This window comes from Lissotriton vulgaris, chromosome 4_1 (assembly GCF_964263255.1).
Source record: "Lissotriton vulgaris chromosome 4_1, aLisVul1.2, whole genome shotgun sequence".
NCBI classification, from domain to species: domain Eukaryota; kingdom Metazoa; phylum Chordata; class Amphibia; order Caudata; family Salamandridae; genus Lissotriton; species Lissotriton vulgaris.
In genome coordinates this window covers 639525397-639545510 of record NC_141691.1, presented here as the reverse complement: position 1 = coordinate 639545510, position 20114 = coordinate 639525397, and the positions used below count along the sequence as shown (strand labels likewise).

The window sequence follows — 20114 nt, the reverse complement described above, 5'->3', positions numbered from 1 at the left end:
AGAAAAATAGTTTAAGCAGTCTGGCCAGAACCCCTGACAACCCTCATACATGAACAGCAGGATCCTAATCATAGAGAAGGCTAGAACAGGTCTACAAAGCAGCACTAGAAAGGTGGATAGTTTAATGGCTACATTATGAGCCTTGGTGACATATTTACCAGCCTAGTTCCCCATTGTTAAAATAAGTTAGCAGAACTTTGACTCTTCTCCCACGACCTTAACTGCAAAATATGCATGAATCGTTTCTGGAGACCTGGCAAGGAATGAGGCTTATTTTTGGTCTAAAAATGTACTGCAATAATTTGCTGACAATTTTTAATTAAACAGGTAATAAAGGCATTTCGAGCTATATGATGATAAAATGCCCGTGAATTAATGCTTCCCACGTACTTATGCTTTTATTAAAATATGTGTGGGGCTATTTTTCTCAACTGAAGAGGGCCATGATTTTCAGGAGGAAGCGGAAACAGCATACAAGGGACTACGGATTCATATAGTTATCATACCACATTTAATCTATATCTGTCGCTGTTTTAATTCCATAAAAGGGTAATGCTTTTGTCCTATAGGTATTGAGTTTTATAATAAAAAGAATAAAGCTTTCACTGTCTCTAGTGCTCACACTGAACACGAGTTTGTATAGCCAGTGGGTCTGGGTTTACTATGCTAATGCATGAAACATTAGCACATTAGGGCGAGACACATGGAGGGATCCCGAAGAGGGGACAGAGAGAGCTATAGTTGTAAAGTAGCCCCTCATGCAGTTCAATGCAAGTACTTGAGGGGAAGTGGAAGGATACACCCAAAGAGTCACCAGCAGCAGGTGAAACAGCACTATTCTACTGGGCTGAACTAAGGCAGGTTTGACAAAGTCTCAGGCCAATGGGTGAAAGAGAATGAATAAAGAAAGACACTGATTGAATGGGACAGATCCGAAGCCCAATCCAGGTATCCTGTAAGCAACACCTTCGTTTGACAACTGTGCTTTCAAAACCCAGACCTAAAACGTAACTATATGGGCATGGTTTTGTGAAAGGTCTCTGCCATTTTATGTAAGTGTGCATTGTTGTTCATTCCGCTCCAACATACTTTCATTCACTGTGTACGTAAAGAGTGAGGCGCACAACAGCAGATAAGGGTGTCGATGGTGACCCTGTAGCCGATGCAGCTTAACCATTTCATGTTTCTTGGCAAAAGCTTCAAAAGCAAGGTCGACCACACCATAAACTCGAACAAATGATACTTCAAGCCTCTGCACAGCCTGGAGTCCCCCCGCACTCTGAAAGGGGACACCTGCGCCATTGTTAGGATCTAAGGTCCCAGGCATTTTAAACTAGGATCAGAGCATGTTCTTCTCTTGAAATCAGATAGCTCTTTCAGCAAGAACAGCGTGCAGCTTGGGTGTGTCTTCCCTCTGTGGGAGTAGTCAATATTTGCTCACCATTTTTGAGACGGAGATGCATGGATACATACTAGCCGCCACCTGGAGCACGATCTCTAAAAAATATCAAACGCTAAAAAATATCAAACGCCACGCTCTTAAGGAACCGTAGAATAAAGGATGGCCCGAAGGAGCGCACTACAAACTACGTCACTCTAGCCATTGGCATTCACAGGTTCTATGCCACCAAGTAACAACATTTTCTACATTAAGAGGACAACCAAGATCATACGACCAAAACACAGAAAATTCGTCATTCTTCATCTACAATGCAGCAGTCTGGATGGTTAATAAGAGTCCAGAAATAAACGTAAATAAATATAATAATGACAACAGCTCCATTTTAAGGACTAACGTTAGAGATATTTGTTGATTGGTCTAGTCAAAATCCTCATGTACCTAGATCACATGGTCTTGTTTGTTCAACCTCTCCAAGTGCATGTACATTTGGTTGATGAAAGTTATGGACAGACTTCAAGCACTGAAATTAGTCATGGGAAGCGAACATGGTTCATAAGGTAATGTCAAGTACATTGGACACATTGCTTCAGCCCAAGGTAGAGCTGTTGATTTATTTAAAGGTGGAGAACCACTTTACGGGTGACAAAACTCAATTGTCTGAAGCAACTACAATGTTCCTAGGATTCTGTAACTATTACTAAAAGGGCGCACCTGGTTTCACAAAGATCATCACACCTCTACCTGATCTCATTACAGGATATTCTCTTATCCAAATGAGCGTGAAAAGACTAAACCAAACTGAGCCAACTGACTTAAAAAAATAGGAACACTGGAGAAAGGCTGACTGTTCACCAAACTTTTGTTTGTAAGACTCTCACTGATGCACTCACTGTTACTCGTACAGGAGACCCACTGACACGATACGTCCTACACATAAACTTTGGGCCTCGTAGGTAAAGTGCTGTGTCTTTCGTTGTGTTAGGAAAAGTGTGAATCTCCCTCTCCAAACAGTTTAACTATAAGATTCATGCCCTGTTATTGTAATCTACGAGACCTGGCAGGGAAGCCTGGATGTCCTTTACTCTAAAAATAAAAAAATATATTAAAGGGTTGAATAGTTCTTGCTTAAATGCTTGGCTTCAGACATCCACAACACCCTTCAAAGTCAAGCCCTTCGTTATCAATCTGCTCACTTTCTGAAATTACTATACATATTAGAGAGATGTCTTCAGTACATGCCCACATGATAAATTGTCAGAAAAACGAATATCGATCAGGAGCAGTTTCACGATAAAGGGAAGAAACAGACATGTGCTCTTCTCTACCAAGTGCCTATACATTTCTTTAAAACAGCATCCACCTCACAAGCTAGAACTTTTTACCTTAATATGGATAATGACAGCAGTTTCACAACTGGAACTACATTCTCCATGACAACAATCCTCGCTTGCATTTGCTCAAAACAGCCTAACTTGATGCCACCAGACGCATATGGTTTGCCGATTTCCCTGCATTTATCCTGCAGTGGTGTTGAGGTGAAACCAATGCAGACTCTGTGTCCAAAAGAACAACACTCTCCAGATATTGTATTATGGGAGTCTCTTCTAGTTTGATTCCAAAGGCCTATTGCGATATCACGAGCCCTGAAATATTTGAACTGGGATTTGCATGCCGCTTCTTTCGACTAATCAGTGTGAAGCTGCCCTTTTGCAATTGAAAAATGCTTTCCGTAATGCTCTTGCTTTAGGTAAAACAGGATTCTAACAGATTTGTGCATGAAATATATGTTTGCAGCTTGGCATGGTCCCATGGGCAAGGAATCGGCCATGCGCATATTCTCCTCCACATTGGACCTCACTGCAATAAAGCAATCTGAAATGTGTATTTAAGCTCACAATTTGACAGTTATTGTACCACATTTAGTGGATTAGTGGATATCTTGAAAAATATATTTTTTTAAAGAACTCAGACCCAGCACCTGACCAGTGCGATATTAACCCCTTCCCTGCTCATGACGGAACGGTTCCGCCATGAGCGTCGGTTGAGCTGTGCTCATGACGGAACCGTTCCGTCATGAGCCGATAGGCTCATTAGAACCTTCAGCACAGCGCGAAAATTTGCGCCGCTCTGAAGGGGTTAACAGGGTGTGAGTTGACAAATTGTGCTCAAAACATGACTTTGAAATGCTGTAACATTTTGAATCCAGTCACTGTACTAAGCCTGAGTACCAGCAAGATGAGAAGTATGATTGCATATTCATTACTAAGGAGGAGACTCAGGGACGGGTAGACCTGGCAGATACCCCTATATCCGACCCCAAGGGTAACTGTTTGTGGATGGTTTATGTTACAAACTACCTGATGACACTACTATAGCCGCATTTGCAGTTACTACCTTGAAATTTGTGGTTCAGTTATTTAAAATACAACACACGTTAGCCCAAGCTGTGAAGTCAACAGCTTTGACTACAGCCTGTGAATTAAGTAAAGATTTGACTGTAAATATCTATATAGATAGCCAATATAACTTTATCCAATATAACTTGGGGGTTGCCCACTCATGCGGACGTCTCTGTTAAAAAAAAAGGGCCTTTTGACTTCGCTTGGTGATAAGATACAGTATGGTGAATGAATAGTAAAGTTACTGGATACCTTGATGTTACCAGAAAGAGTTACTATTGTTAAATGTTTTGCCCACAATAAATTGTAGATGAGATAATACAGGGAAATGTTTTTGCCAATGAAACAGCTAAACGAACAGCCTAATCAGAGTATAGTTTAATGTATATTGTAGGGACAGCTAGATGGATACCAGAAGTGCCTATGTTTAATCAGACTCTAGACTGCGTTAGGGAAACACAGGAAGAAACTACGGAGGGAGAAAAGGAACAGTGGAAAAGATATGGGTGTCAGGATGTGACAAGATGTTGGACAGATCGGTCAGGAAAGTAAAGATAAATGCTTCCGAATTGTTATGTGAATGCTATTGTTACCATGGCCTACAGTTCAGCCCACATCAGTGCAAAAGGAATAGTGGCCATGTCAGATCATGTGTGGTTCAATAATCTTATTCCCAGGGTGGCAGAGTTCTATGTCAAGAGATGCATGATATGCACTACTTATATCACAGGAAAAGGTACCCATTTCAACAGGTCATTTTGCACCCGCTGATCTACCCTTTGAGGTCTTGCAGCCATTTGAGGTGGTTATGGGGGAGGCCAACAAATGTATAGGGTGTACCAAGATAAAAGGACTTTTTGATATTGAATATACTTTTAGTTCACACTATAATCCATGTCCTAAAACCAATATTTTACACTCTGTGCCGAATACTGCAATGTCTGGATTTGCCAATCAATTCTTGAGCGATTAGCTGACTGCTTATGTACCGCCAAGGTCTCTACTATGGTCTGAGCCGCATCATAATTTGTTGAGAATATTGCACCTTTACTTTCAAATTAAAGGCAGCCATTCACTCCCCGCCTTGCATGCACTCCGTTTCCCCCAAAAAATATAGCCCTTTTATTCCATTATTTGCACTTAACCTACTGTTCTTGGGTCCTTGTCGGTTCTTAGCTACAAGAAATCCCTGGATGAATACGATATGTGCTGCACAAAAGATGCACTCAAAAATACACAGAAACAACTGCGCTGAGTAGTTTACAAAGGCCCGAAAGCAAGTTCTATAAGACAACTAAATAAAGTGAAGGAAAGAGCAATAAACTAGATTAGTAGGTTTTAAAGAAACAGCAAGAGCACAGTGATGCAAGAGCATAAAGTAAGTTAAAAAATTGCGAATATTGCATCTTCTAGCCACCTCCTGTCTAGAATCCCTCTAGGCTCGCTTTAACACAGCATCTCGGTTCCTCAGAGTTAATTCATAAACTGCATTTCTTGCAGGCACGAGGGAGTCGTGACAAGAATACTCCGAGCCAATGCTTGATAACAGATTGCCCAGGCAGCATTCTCCTCTCAAGGCCAGTCTGTGATTCCCAAGCAACTCCTCCCTTTCAATTCTCAAGCACGCCTCTTCCCTGCAAGCGGAACATTTTTTCAGAATGTCTAACAGGGTCGCCTTTTCAAGTCTTGAAAGAAGGAAATGTTATATACATACTTAAATATATTTCAAGTGGGGCGGAAAGGGCAGCAGGGGGTGGGGGACAACCCTGATTTTGCATGCATGACACAGTCCAGCTTGTGGAACACATGTTGAAGCATTTACTCAAATTAAATCTGATGTCTGGAAAAAAATATCCAGTCCTTGTAACAGAAAATAAATCTGAGCAAACCCCGGGGCATGCAACTTTTTTTTTTATTAAAACCATTCTCCATCTTTTAGTATCTAATTTTGTTTCACTCGTGCTTACCAGAAATTGGGTAAGAAACCACTCTTAACTTTTCAGCACTAAACGAAGGACATTCAGAAACACGATCACATTAGAAATCTGAAATTCTGTAACTAAAATATACTGCGCTAATCCGCGACACTTGCAACAATAACCCGCCAGAGCTCAGGAAAGCGCCATCTTATTCCAACGTAAAAAAATTATGAAATAATGCTCGCCTCCTAGGAACCATAGGCCTACACAAAATGTTTAAAATTAAAAAAAAAATGATTGCTTTATATAATACACAAACCACACCCGGCGGCTATCGGAGTACTGTATATAATGGCAGTTTTGAAACTAAAGACAATATTGTTTACATGCATATTTACATTTCACAATACAGGACAGTTTCATTAATTCCTCTATCACAAATAGGAATGCACATTTTTGGCTCAAACAAGTGAAAAGTAGGCCAGGTCAGCGAATGAAATACTATGTAGCTAGGTGCTTCAGGATATATGAGGCTGTCTAGACATAGAATAAAAGGTTAATGCTATTGAGGCAAAGGGGTAATTACAAACAACTAATGCTAGAAAACTCACTTGTATGGAGGCCCTATGTATACTAGAAGATCCAATAATTACAATGTTTTGATTGCTTTATGGCCCTTTCTATGGTTCAGTGATCATGCTATATACTATGCAAAATGTACTCTTTAATATTGTACTCATCCCAGTCAAATAATGGAGAAAAAAAACACATTGACTCAAGTTTGTTGAATTTTTCAGTCGATTCGCGGTTTCGTATGTGCTTGTCTTCGTGCTGAAAAACGTGAAATGCCCTGTTGTCACCCTGACCTAGCCCATATTATAGAAAACTTCAAACAAGCAAACACTATTGCCTGAGGCTACAGGAAGGCGAACGGACTAGGTGCATAAATTGGGCGCCTCTGGTTCTTGCTACATGGGGCCTGCCTTTTTGGCCCTAGGCCTCTGTATACCTATGCAGTGAGCTCACAGCTCAGCGCTCGCAGTAACACAGCAGATGATGGGTAGCGGGAGACCCCTGACCACTTTATTAAGTGATATGCCTGCCACAAAGGAAGAGAGTGAGAAGCACACAAAGGGACGACTCTGCCAACGGAGCGGAGGAGCGTCGCCCCACAATATAAGCCCCAGGCCAAAGCTGAAAAATAAAATGGTAATAAAGTGAATTTATTACCATTTTTTTTCTGCAACTGACCCGTCTTGAAATGAGTGACAGGACAGGGCAGGCCATTGCTGCCGGGAGGCTGCTGGGAGCTGGGCGCTTTAAAATATGCATGATTCTTTGGCCGGCCATATTGTGACAGCCAGCAGACATACACATTTTAAACTTCTCTAATCTAGCTGTCTTAGAAAAAGCGCAGGCATCCAGCACTCTTGAGAGCGCCGAGTAAGGCCGCTCCCTCCAATCCTGACGATGCTCTCATGCTAGTGAGAGCAGCGCCAGGATTGGTTAAGGAATTTGTCTTGGTCCCACGACCGAAGGAGGAGGTACTGATGTTGAGCGGAAAGGTACGTGTATTTTCTTTTTCGTGCCCACGTCGGCAACCCTCGGTGCACGCTAGCCGCCACTGAGCACACTCCTGAGACTTCTGTATTTTGCAGGTCTCAGTACCTTCCACTCGACCACAAAATGACTACTAACACGATCTATATAGTTCTATATATTTGCAGACCGTTAGCTTTGGCGTCCGCATGCGCGCCTTCCTCAAATCTGAACCTTCACGTGCAATGACGTGAGAAAGGGTATCACTAGTCATCACGGCACCACATGCCTATTTGCAAACAGTTGCAATCTGGTACTTTGTCTCAACTGAAGTGAACCAACCCAGTGTGCTAGTCCTAGAATGCATCGTTTGATAAAAAGAAAGCCGAGGCCTGGAACGTGTCTGTTGACGTGGAACTATTGAGTATCCATGTGGGTCTCACACGATAATGTACTGTTTCATCACTGTACTTGCATCAAATTGCGTTACACCTTCCCTCGACTCTCCCTCTTGGAAAACACCGTCTTGACTCGCGAGAGGTCAACCTCAACTTCAACCTGATAATACCACCCACCCCCACCCCAGCCGGGGCCCGGGACATTCCTGAAAGGATTAACGGACTTTGTGTTTTAGCACCTTTCCCCTTCCCTTCAACTTAGCTGCTCGTCCACGCGGCTTATGCACAAATAGAGGGGTGCAGAGACACACAATCGCCCCTAATGCCCCCCTCCCAGGCCGGCAGGCTTCTGAAGCCGGCTGCCTCCCTCAGATCTCCCCACTGGAGGTGGGCCTGCGTCAACACACCTGTCCCTTGGAATTATCGCCGCGAATCAATCTGTCACCCCGGGGCCCGAGCAGTTCATTACCTCAGCCCTGTGTGAGGCGGGTGCTGCCCGGGCCCCCGGGGCTCTCAGATAGGCCTCGGTCTGACTCCGAATGGCGGCGCGCTCCCACGAGGGCGAGCGCCATGCTAATTACACGTCAACACCGGGGCTGCGACAACACGGCCTGCAGGCTCGGAATAAATCTCTCTCGCGAGGGAGGACATCTGATGTTTTGTCTGCATGTTCTTACTAACAGGAGGCATTCCTACGCGCCCATGCGTTTCCAAAGTACACTGGTCACGTTTTGCCGCCTTCTACGCTTGAATTTGTGCCTTTAAACGACATTCCTTTCACAGGGCCTAGCGAGCGCTGTCTTTTTTGGGAACGCTGTCTTTTTTGGGAGAGGATAAGTCCTTCAGTCTAAATGTAATAACCCCCTTTAAAAAAACACACCAACACACTAAAAAATGGCAGCCCCCTCAAGCAGGTGAACATCCGCCCTTCCTGGGGTCTACCAACTAAGAAAATGAATATGGTTTAAAAAAATGTCCACAAGAATGGATTCAATTTGGTGTTTTGGCTTCAAATGTATCTGCAGAGCGCCTTTTTTGAGCTCGTTTTGTTGGGCGAGAAATACTACATGTTTTCTGTACTGGTGGGGACCAATGAGGGTTACTATGGTGGGCATCAAACTCGGATTTTTTTAAACTACGTTCAAGAGTATATTTTGGGAAATAGAAAAAAAGTTTGTCTACTGGAACAAGCTGCAAGAGATAGCATATGTTCCAGCCAATGGTCAGTGTAGTGTGGGCCTTCAGGCTCTCATTCTGGAGGATGACCAAGAAGGGCGCTCCATCCTTTTCGAATACCACTGGTTGTGAATTTAGGCCAAGTTAAGCATTAGTATAAAGAAGAGAAATTATTCATTCTTTTTGTGACTCACAAAGCACAAATAGGTATTTTGAACATTTTATGTCTCCATAAATTCCCCCTGGAAGACATGAATTTGGATAATCTGCACAGACTCCATTGTGAAGTGCGTCTTGAAAAAGGTGTCATTATGGGATGAGGAACATTGTGTACTTCTTCTTCATAGCCCTTCAAAACCCTACAGTCCGGATCAAACCTTGCACCCGGGAGTTGTAAGGGACATTTGATTTTGGGTGAGTGAATAGTGGTGTAACCTTCAGAGTTACAATTTCCGGTGGGATGCTCGTCCTAAAAGCTCACTCTGGTTCTTGGATGATGCAGTTGAGCTGTTTACACATTAAAACGAGGGGAAAGTTGAAGCCTGCATGACTTGGTCTGGGGATTTCCCTGAGCAATAACGTGCTTCTTGTCTTTAAAGATCATGGTTGCCAATTCTGTAAACCTGTTACTGAGCTAGGCAAAGGAAACTGAACAAGGATGTTTTGTCGATCAACTCAGTCTTCCACCCTTACTTGCCTTGTGGTCATGATGGGGATACACAAAGCCGATATTCGACGATTTAGAAATTCTATGCCAAAAAGGCATTTTACTTTAAGTTCCACTATCCTCAATATGACTCTACAATCCCCTCCATGATAGATGGTTGCAGACAACTTTTGGAACCTCTTTACAAACGATTGGGAAGACAAAATCCTCACTGGAGGCAAAATGTAGACCTCTCTGTACATTCTTTCAAGCCCTTCACTTATTTAATCTAATTTTGCAGATTGGTGTGGGTTTCTGTTGCCTAAAACCTTTCCTTGTTGTTGGAAATCATTGAATCCTACTGATTTTGATGTTATTTTTGTGCCCCATCTAAATCAATTATTCAAACAATCCAGCACTGAATCTCAGTGAGCTTTCATCCTCTACAAATCTCCCATTTCTTTCCAGATAAGGGAGGGCTTCTGGCACCTTCTGCACACCTGCATATACTACCTACCCCTAGAAAGACGAGTTGGGTCCTAGATCCGGCTCAAATGATGAGGGAATAGATTCAGAGGCAGAACTATTAACTTTGACGTGTGAACATGCCTTTATCTGTGTCGCCTTCTGTAGGATTTCTCTATATAGTGAATTTCACTGTGTGGCTATCATGGCTCTCAAAAGTGTTAGTGAAGCTATAGCTGTGCTTTTCTGGAAATTGTGTGTTGTCCCTCCTACTTTAGAGAACTGAGGAGTCTCTTCGTCCTCCCCCTCAAAGACATTACTATTTAACATGTGATGGGCCAATGATTACTTACAGCCTTCTTTGATCAACCCATCATTATTCAGATGAATCCCCACCAAACACTTGCTGTGCCTTGAGGGTCAGTTGGCTAAGAAAGCAACATCTTGAAAATTGCCAGTTGCCAAATGGGTGTTCCTTGACCCGTCCAATGTGACCCTCCAGAGGGCCTGCCACTGGCTCCCATAAGAAAGATCTGCAGTTGCCCTATAATATGACTATGTGGCTGTGACGCACCACAAAATGCTCTGCCTTTGGCCATTTGATGGCATCACTTCCATTCTCCTCCTGCTTCAGGGACTGTGATGTGCTTTACCCCATCCTAGTTAGGCATTTACTTCTGCTGGCAGCACTCCAGCCCCAAGCAAGGAATGTCAGGGGGTATTTTCCTCTTCTCTAGGTCTTGCCCTCATCTTTAAACACAATGCTCAAGTCTCTGTCTCTGAGAGACAGATGTATAAACATGAATCATTTTGGGTATCACCCATCGCGATACCCACCCTGTAGTGTGAGGCCGTATAAAATGTCTTTCATTGTGGAGAGGAACCTGTTTTTTCGGGTGCTGGTGCACCTCATGAACCAAGTAATGTGATTGGGAAGTGGTCCGTGTGTGGTGTGGTGGGTGGGGGAGGGTAATGCAATATTGCTATTGAACACATCAATGACCACAGAGTCAAGAGTGGACTTTATTCCCTAAAATGGGAGCTAATAATTAAAAGACAAGCTATTAATTATAAAAACATGAATTTAGTATACCATTTCAGCCAAAACTCAAACTAAGTGATTCATGCTCATGATATACCTATACAGTAGGTACTACAAACCAGCATTGACAAAGCCAACAAGGCTTGCCTTTTGGACCTATTGATTTTACCAATGCGGTTTTGAGGGGACTGCATGAGGAAAGGCAACAGAGAGACAGAGCAACATGGAGTGTGGGCTCTTTAAGAAAAGGTGAAATACCTTTTGCAGCTAAGACACAATGGAGAGAACCACACGGATTGCGGTAGGTCACGGAGGTGTTGCGAGCGGAAGCACACGAGGGAGAGAGCAACATGGAGTGTGGCTAGCTGGAAGTACACCAGGCACAGAGCAACACAGAGTTGCAGGGGCAGCGGTTGCAGGGGGAGAAGCACACAAGGAAGAGAGCTACACAGGCCATGGCGGTGGTGGGTTTGTAGGGGATGAAGCACGAGAGAGAAAGTGAGGTACATGGAGGGTGGAGTTTTTTCAGGGGGGGAAGCAAACAAAGGAAGAGAGCAACATAGAGTGCAGGGGGTAGTGATTTCCAGTAGGAAGCACTTGAGGGAGAGAGCAGGACGGCAGATGTACTTTGAGAGCAAGGAAAGGACACAAAGCGAGAGCAACAAAGAGTGTGGGCATGGGATGGTTTCTGGGGGGCAAGAAGGGAAAACCCAAGGAGAGCTTAACCAAAAAGAAAAAAAATAGTTCCCTAAAACTGAGCATTGGAGAACACAAGTCAACCAAGCAAAAAAATTTAAAGAGGCTATGCTCATTGGAGAGGCAAACACAAGCCGGATGAGAGGGAAAATTCAAGCCATCTATTAAGAACAAGCAAATAAAAGTGACACTAAAACCAACCAATGGGTAGCAATGAGCGGGCTGTTAACCCCTGTAACTTTTTGGTAAGCCACAATAGAACTTTCACAGCCAAATAGCTTCTACTGTCTTGTAAGCTCGACCTAAAAAAGGACCATGAAGACTGCATGTAAACCCTCTGGTTATTATCTCAGCATACGTGTTTCAAGTTGTTACAGGTTTACTAAACGGGAAGGACATGGAGAAGAAAATGAGGGCGCAAAGAAGAAGCACTATAATTCCACCAACTATACCTTCTAGAAGTGACACACCACAAATTCTCCCTCCACACCTGTACACAGATTCTACAGGCAATGACAGTGCAATAGATTTGTCCACATTTACAAGGGGCTCAGCCCAAGTGCTGGGACAGATAACTTTCATGAAGCCCTTTCCAGAAACGTTTAAAGCCTATACTAGAGAAGGCAGGAAAGGGTCATGGCTCTTACAACAGGTCTCTGCTCAATGAACCACTAACAGTCTTTCAATGAGTTGGACACCGCCATGATGGAATGGTGGGAAAAGTCCCCCAAATTACAGATCTATGTCTTTTGTTTCCAGTAGGCCCATGGTAGTCATCAGCAGCAACCAGGTTGGTGATGTAGGAAGTTTCTGTCTGGTATACAAGAGTGGATGGGGCAGGCATGCGCAAAACACAAAATCACGTGAGGCGAAGGGATCATTAGTTCTCTGAATCCAAATAAATATAGCCATTTAATCAAACAAATTAGACTATATTCTTCCACACTGCAATGAACAAAAGCACTGCCGACAGCCATTTGCAAAGCAATGCAATTATTACTGGGTGGTGGCGAAGGAAGGTAAAGCTTATTTCGGTGTATGTGGTTTCAGCCTAACCGGTATTTAACTGGCCTCTGTGGTTATTGTGTTACACGGGCAGAGCAAACAAGACAGTCGGCCCGATATACAGTAAAGCCCGGCTTTGGGTCAGGCGCGCTTGTGTAACTCATTGAGAAATTTGGAACAACACTTTTAAAAAGTATGTTTTTCTTTAGAGTCTAGTGCCTTCCTGGCACAAACAGCATGATCTCATTCAAGAAAAGGCTGTGGGAACCAACACCCTTCACGTGCTGCACACACCCACTCCCACACGGCTGTCACTCAGTGTGCTTTTATCTGACATAGTGCCAAGAGGTAATGAAGTGCGCACTCTCCAAAAACAAATAATTTTCTAAAACGTTCCGGTCTCCGTGGCAACAGGCCGGAAAACCACCACAGAAGCCAACAAGACTAATAAAACAAGAGCGGTCAAAGGGCGCCCCATTTTTTAAGACAATTTCCTTGAAAACAACCAGTTGTCAAGGGTCACACATGCAAGCAACCTCTCCAGATGGACAAGCCACACACGGCTAGATAACACTCATGCTTGACGCAGGATTTTGACCACATTGTTACAACAATGCTTTAAATGCGAGTATAAATATTTCCTTGAAAACTTATTAAAACCATTCGAGAAGATTGTGTTAGCAGTCGCCTCTCTTGGGCGCCACGCTCTTTCTATAGCACGATCATAGTGCAAGGCACAAGCATCCGCAAAGAGGTGGAAAACAAGTGCGCACACAAAGTCAGTGCTTAACTTAATTAACTCTTCTGTTTGGGATCTCATCTGTGACAGGCTCAGAAAGAGTGTAGTCATAGAACGTTGCAACCACCGCAAACCATGTGCCGCCCTGCAGGCGGGCCGTGGGCACGTCCTACGCCCTTAGCTAGACCAGCCTATGTAGGCAAAGTAGTTTGCATTGCAGATCCTGTAGTTTTGCTTTCCTACATGTCCCAGCATGCAGTGTGTTGACTTGAAAGGCATGTAGGCATGTGACCACATCACGTTATTTCACCTTTAAATTGCCGACAATCCAATATGTATCGTGGTTCATTTCAAAACACACTCATCCCTTTAAATGTATTTTGCGTCCGCAGGTTTACCAGGGCCAGACATTTCCCACAGCCGCTTGTACATGGAAGGAGCAGATGAAATGAGGGGGGGAGGGGCATATGCCAAAGGCATGGCGACCTCTTTCTCTGGCCCAGTCTCCCTTCCTGTTCCCCGAATGTTTGTAAAAGAGACCACCATTGTTTACAAAGAGGACGAGAAACGGATTATGCAACAGCTAATGTGTGAGTATGCAAACCAGCGAGCCAGAGAGACAGACACACAGGCTTGTCACTGTGCATTATATTTCTGAAGTGTGATGGGCACCACGGCTGCCAGCCCATGCCACTGTGCTGCGCCTGAAGGACGTCTGTCTGTATGAACTGCCTGCATCCACCCTATTGAATAAAATTAATTAGACGTGCAAAACATACCGGGGACAGGGCGCTCTTTATGAGGCATACGCTTTCGCCAGATGGCTTGCCCGGTATATTTTTAACTTCAGAACTGTCATATATTAAATTCGGAATATTTGACCGGAAATCACGAGCACCTTGTTTGGGGGCTCATCTGGAGCCTGCCACGCATCTCTCCCTTCCCAACACACATCCATCAGTGGTTACTCGGAAAATTAGCCGCCACTCACTTTGATTTCTACAATATTCGCAGACATTTTTGTTATGTTTAGCCTGTCTCTTTTCTGCCCATGGGATTTCACTGTGACTCACTTGATGTCACCACTAGAATGTTTGGTGACATCATGGAGTGTTGGGGGCTTTGCCTGGCCTTAACTGGCAGTTGGCACCAAGCAGGCTGAGTGACAAGGAGGTCACTCCTGGTGGGTTTTTCATCTTTCCATCTTGATGACTTGACCTGCAACTTGACTTGAATAAAGTAACTTGATAATACACCCGCCTCAAGGACTTCTATTTACAACATTTTTGGCGACGTAGCTCACGGGGTGATTAGTGCCCTATTACGGAGCAAAGTGTACTCCAATTTTACTTTTAGGGGTGGTGAGTACCCTATTACTTATTTGGTGGCGGAGCAATATGTACTCCAAGTTGTGGTTCACGGGGTGAGATGTACCCCGTTAGGGAGCAAAGTGTACTCCAATTTTAGTTTTAGGGGTGGTGAGTACCCGATTACTTATTTGGTGGCGGAGCAATATGTACTCCATGGTGTGGTTCATGGGGTGAGATGTACCCCGTTACGGAGCAAAGTGGGCTCCATTTTGTCACAAAATCAATTTGTGTTTGATTGTGTTTCCCAAGGAAAGGGGATGGGACTAGTCGTGTTTGGGATTTGTTAGTAATTACCTTTGGGACTTGTTAATAATTACCTGAGGGTGTGAGGTAGTGTGAATGTTGTTATCTTAACGCTCTATCTTTAGAATGTTTTGTGTACTTTGATATCGATGTGTACACTGAAGTTAATGTTTTCATTTTAATTTCACCTTTTCTGATTTCCCTAAAGAAAGGAGATGTGTTATATTTAGCCTGTCTCTTTTCTGCCCATGGGATTTCACTGTGACTCACTTGATGTCACCACTAGAATGCTTGGTGACATCATGGAGTGTTGGGGGCTTTGCCTGGCCTCAACTGGCAGTTGGCACCAGGCAGGCCGAGTGACAAGGAGGTCACTCCTGGTGGGTTTTTCCTCTTTCCATCTTGATGACTTGACCTGCAACTTCACTTGAATAAAGTAACTTGATAATACACCCGCCCCAAGGACTTCTATTTACAAAAAATTTCCATCATGGAAAAATCTTGATTTAATGCACCGAAATGCTAGGGACCTGGCTGTTTCGTGAAGAGTGGCAAGGGCAGAAATATCTGGAATTGCAGTGCAAGTTTCAGGCATTCTGCAAAGCACAACACATCCTGGCCTTTTGGACTCACTCTGTGTGACTTCCAATCACTGACGATCTTTGCGTCACTGAACAGCTCGTCAAAGATCTATCTGCATGTGCTTTTTCCCCTTGTGGCCTCGAGTGATAATTTGAAAACATTAGTCAAACCTACAAGTACCAGAATGCAAAGAGCAAAATCAGGACTAGCTACTCATGCTGACATGAGGCCTCTGAAAGCTAAGCCCTGCGAAAGACTGAACTCTGTAAAATCACTTGTTGGTGACCTTCATGTTACGTCATTGCATGGCACATATTAACACGTCAAAAATGCACAGCACAGTAGAGCTCATATGTTATTCATGTCAGGCCAGAGTTGCTCATGTAGTCGTATTTTACTCTCTGGCATTCGGGGACTTGAAGTCTTGCACTTGTGACTGAAAACAAAACTACAAATATCAGATGAGCCAAATCTGCTAAAGGATCCTTCATGCTTTTGGGTGAGTAGCAGGGCAGGCCCCAGAGTCCTAGTAGTGTAATTACTTGACTACTATTCAACTTCCGGTCTGATTTATTTCATGCTTATGAGTCTGCTCACTGTTTGGGCTAGGGTTCTGATGGGCTACTTGGGTTAGGGTTTCCTATTGGGCTTAAAGATTAGAGCTTTGGCTTGGATTGGCTGTTAGAGCTAGCTAGGGCTGTGATTGGTTAATAGGGCCAGGTCTCTCATTGGCTCCAGGGTTAGGGTTCTGATAGGTTACAGCTAGGGTTCCATTGGCCAATAGGGTAATTTTAAGCATAGGGCTCAGGGCATTTCATGATGGGCGTCAAGGCGAAGGGTGGAGAGGACAAGGGCAGTTGCCTGTTTGGGCCTGTTATGCCTAGGGCCAGAGATGCTGCCCAATTTTCACTTACCATCTTAAGCCCTCCACATCCACCAAAATAAAAACACAATATCGGCAAAGGCATTCTACTCATGCACCACAAACCTCAGGCAGATTTCAATGTGTATTGAACCAATACATAACCACTACAAAACCACACCTACACACAATTCTACCTCAACTACAACACCTGCATTCTCACACAAAACACAGCTCTGTCCTACACCACTCACGCATCCCCAACACAAAGCCACATACATATATTGAATGCATCCACATTCCCTATTCAAACAGAACACCAGCTCTATCCTCTACTTACTCCTAACAGATTCAACTTTATCATGACAAAACCTACGCTCAGCTTTCCATCAAACTATCCACCAACACCGGCCTCCTTCTTTTTCCAATTACACAAAAATATACAATCCATACACACCAATTCACCACACACATTACCTATTGCAGTCATCAAATCTAACACAAACACTCATAATTCTTGTCCATCCCCTCTTACAAACCACATACTCTTCTCCAAAACACATCACCACCCCATACTATTCAAACACCACTCACCAGCACTACTCCATACAAATCTTTCACCGAAAACCACATCAATATCTCCTCTCACTAAATCCACAAAAACAAAACAACATCTCAATATATTATTTATATTCCTTACACATATACACCCTTACTATGAAATCATGTTTCTATGTATTATTTTAGTCTTCTCTCTCGAAAGCTTTACTCTGCCCCACCATCACCCTACCCCTCTATCAATGTATCCTCTATCTTCACTCTCTCTCATCCCAAACCCTTTCTACTGCCATGATATCCAAAGTAACCCTTCCTAGATTCTTCCCTCCACTACACCTCATGGCTCACCCCAAACATCAGTTTACTACTAAGATCTCCCAAACAACCCCACTAAATTCTCCCTCATGTTATCTCCAATTTGACTCATCCCAAACCTCATTTTGGTACTTGGTTTGTCTTTCTCCCTAATCCCTTTCTACGTGCTCGTCCCTCCTCCATCGCTCCTTTACTCATCCCAGACATCAACTTACTACTATGATCTCCCAATGAACACTTCTGGCTTTCCTCCATCTTGTAACCCTCCATTACTCTATTCAATCCAACTAACAGACTCACATGTCTTCCGCTCAAATTAACTCATACCGCCCTATACGAATACTATACTCCTATTTCCTTATACTGATCCACCACTAATCGTTTTGGGGTGCGGAGTAGTGTGTTACCTACTGAAAAAACGCTCAACGCCTCCTCATGGGTAGTAAGTGCTGGATAAATACTATTACACTAGTTAAAACAAGCAACCTGCAAATCACAGTAGTCTGACAAAGAGCAGCGTGGGTGCTCTGACAGTGTAAGGTCTCATTTGGAGCAATCACATTTCACTGGAGAAGGCAATAGACCACTTTAACAAATAGTGAATTGGTCTAAAAGAAAGCCGATGGTTTCACCAACAAAGTGGGTCTCCGGCCTGGCGAGGAAAACTCCAGATGACAGTTTTTGAAGAGTTTATTAGGTAGCAAGCATCTTCCCTGATGCATGGCCCAGAAGCCTCGAGTCACGTGAGACACCTTACTTATCCTGGGATTTTGCATGCACTGCTTACAATCTAGGGAGTCCTTGAATGCGAAACAACAAGTTCAGAATGCAGCCAGTCAGTCGTTGGTTAAAAGCTGGGCTGGGTTAAGCTGTCACCCGTGAGAGGGGGGGGGGCGCAAGAGGGGCTTTGAGTGCCAAGGAGATCTCTCCCCACCCCCTCGTTCTGTGCGTCGAGTGCCTAAAAGACCAAACGTGGAGGGCTGGGAGAAGGAGTGACAGCCTGTACCCCGAGTTAAGGATGCTTAGTGGCTAAAGTGCGCAACACTGCTTTCTTCTGCAAATGGAGGTGTGGCAAGGCAGGAGACTCTCTACGGGGGTCAGTGGACTGGCAAACTGCACGGGGCACTACGAACAGGACGCACCTCTCCCAAGGAGGTAATATCCCTGGTTGGGAGGGGAAGTAACCGCTGATCTGGCTGGCAAGTCCTAGAATTCAGAGCACTGACAACTTTGTCCCATGGACACTTAAACAATGCTACATCCTGCCGAAGACTACAACACAAACGTCCCCTGCTTGTAAAATACACGACTGCAGCGTCAAACGTCTCAGAACATCCAAAGTCCACCCATATGCCTTAGTTAATCAATTACGCACAGTCCCGGAAGTGCATGCGCTGCAGTCGAAATCCCAGTAAAAAGTTGACACACTCGACAATGAGATTCAAATGCCTGCTGGGGTGAACTAAAGTAAAGCCGGGCTGGATTCGTCACCACCGTGCAAGTCCCCAGATCTCCCCCCCCCCCCCTACCGCGCAGTTTACCTTTACGGTGGCGGCGTGCTCACGACCCGCTCCTCTCTCTCCGGGCTACAGACAAGCAGCAGACAATCCACCCAAACACCGCACAATCCACAAGCACGTGTGTCCCACAGGCGGCCTCGAAGCGCTCCAAAAGTGAAGCACGCAGAGGGCAGGCAGTTCGCCGGCTCCAGGCTGGGGGCGAGCTGGAAGGCGGCAGCACGGCGGGAGTATGTGCGGGTTCTCTCCTCCCATGTGCGGCTCTGCACTGAAGGCAGGCTCTTCCCTCCCTCCCTCCACGCAGGAGCCTCTCTGGAAGGAGGAGGAGGAGGCCGGGGCAGCCCCGGCCCCCTCGCCTCCTCCCCACCCAGGCACTGATTGCTCTGCAGAACAGTCTCCGTCGAACGGGCCTGTCACAAATCAGGGCGCCTGACAGCCCGTGCCCGCTGTTGTGACTTCTTTAAGTTGTTACCTGGCTCGCATTTTGGTTTTCTGAATGGATGGCTTCAGGTAAGTTTGCCTCCCGCTTCTTCCCAGGCAGGCTGCCTGCACCGGGGTTTGCATCGGCTGGGCCCCACGGAAGCAGGTAACCCGAGCCCTGCCTAAAACGAAGAAGGCGAGAAATATGCTGGCTCGTAGGCACAGAATTCCTGCTGCTGATAAAAAGGCGCCCGCGATGAACGACAGTGTAAACAAGCCCTCGCAGGGCTGTCTCACAGGCTTCAAAACTGCCAGAAGCGCGCCTTTTTAATCTACATATCACAGATAATGGCGGGACAGCATTTTTTTTAAACCAGAGGGGACATATAATTTCGCAGCGAAATACTTAGGAGACTTCTCGTAAAATAGCAAGCGTTGGTGAGTGTGCCGTTGTAAGACGCTTTACGTTTTTCACAACCCCAGTTAGGTATCCATGTGCTACATGTTTTGCTGTTTTGCTCTTCTCCAAGAAGTCCTGTTAAGTGCTTTTGTGTTTATCTAGCTTGTACACATCTGGGACATTTCTTCAAAAGTGCGCAGCAGACACAGAGATAAGGAAAGGGGCATTACCTAACTTTTGACCAGATGATTTCACACAACATGATGTAACATGACTTTTGACTTCTAAGATCTAACAGGAAGTGGTATCGCACAAACTTTGACCCCTAGCATCCCATTTTTTTGTAACTCCTTGTTATTCAAAGCAGGCATGAGCGACATGTTAATAAGAAGGCATTGATTACCGGGAAACCGCTACCTAC

At 44.6% G+C, this 20114-nt stretch overlaps 1 protein-coding gene across 5 annotated transcripts in view; it reads right to left on the bottom strand.

Annotated features, from left to right (window-relative positions):
• TNS3 (tensin 3) overlaps positions 1–20114 on the bottom strand; it is an 838360-nt gene that overhangs the window by 570666 nt on the left and 247580 nt on the right. Inside the window, exon 1 of one of the 5 annotated variants that reach the window (XM_086964909.1) lies at positions 19346–19363. The exons of 2 other annotated variants lie outside the window; for them this stretch is intronic. The gene's annotated coding sequence lies outside the window, so the exon portion shown is untranslated. Of the gene's footprint in view, positions 1–18897; positions 19196–19345; positions 19364–20114 lie in introns of those variants that run through there. 2 more of the 5 variants (XM_086964907.1, XM_086964908.1) reach the window with 2 other exon arrangements.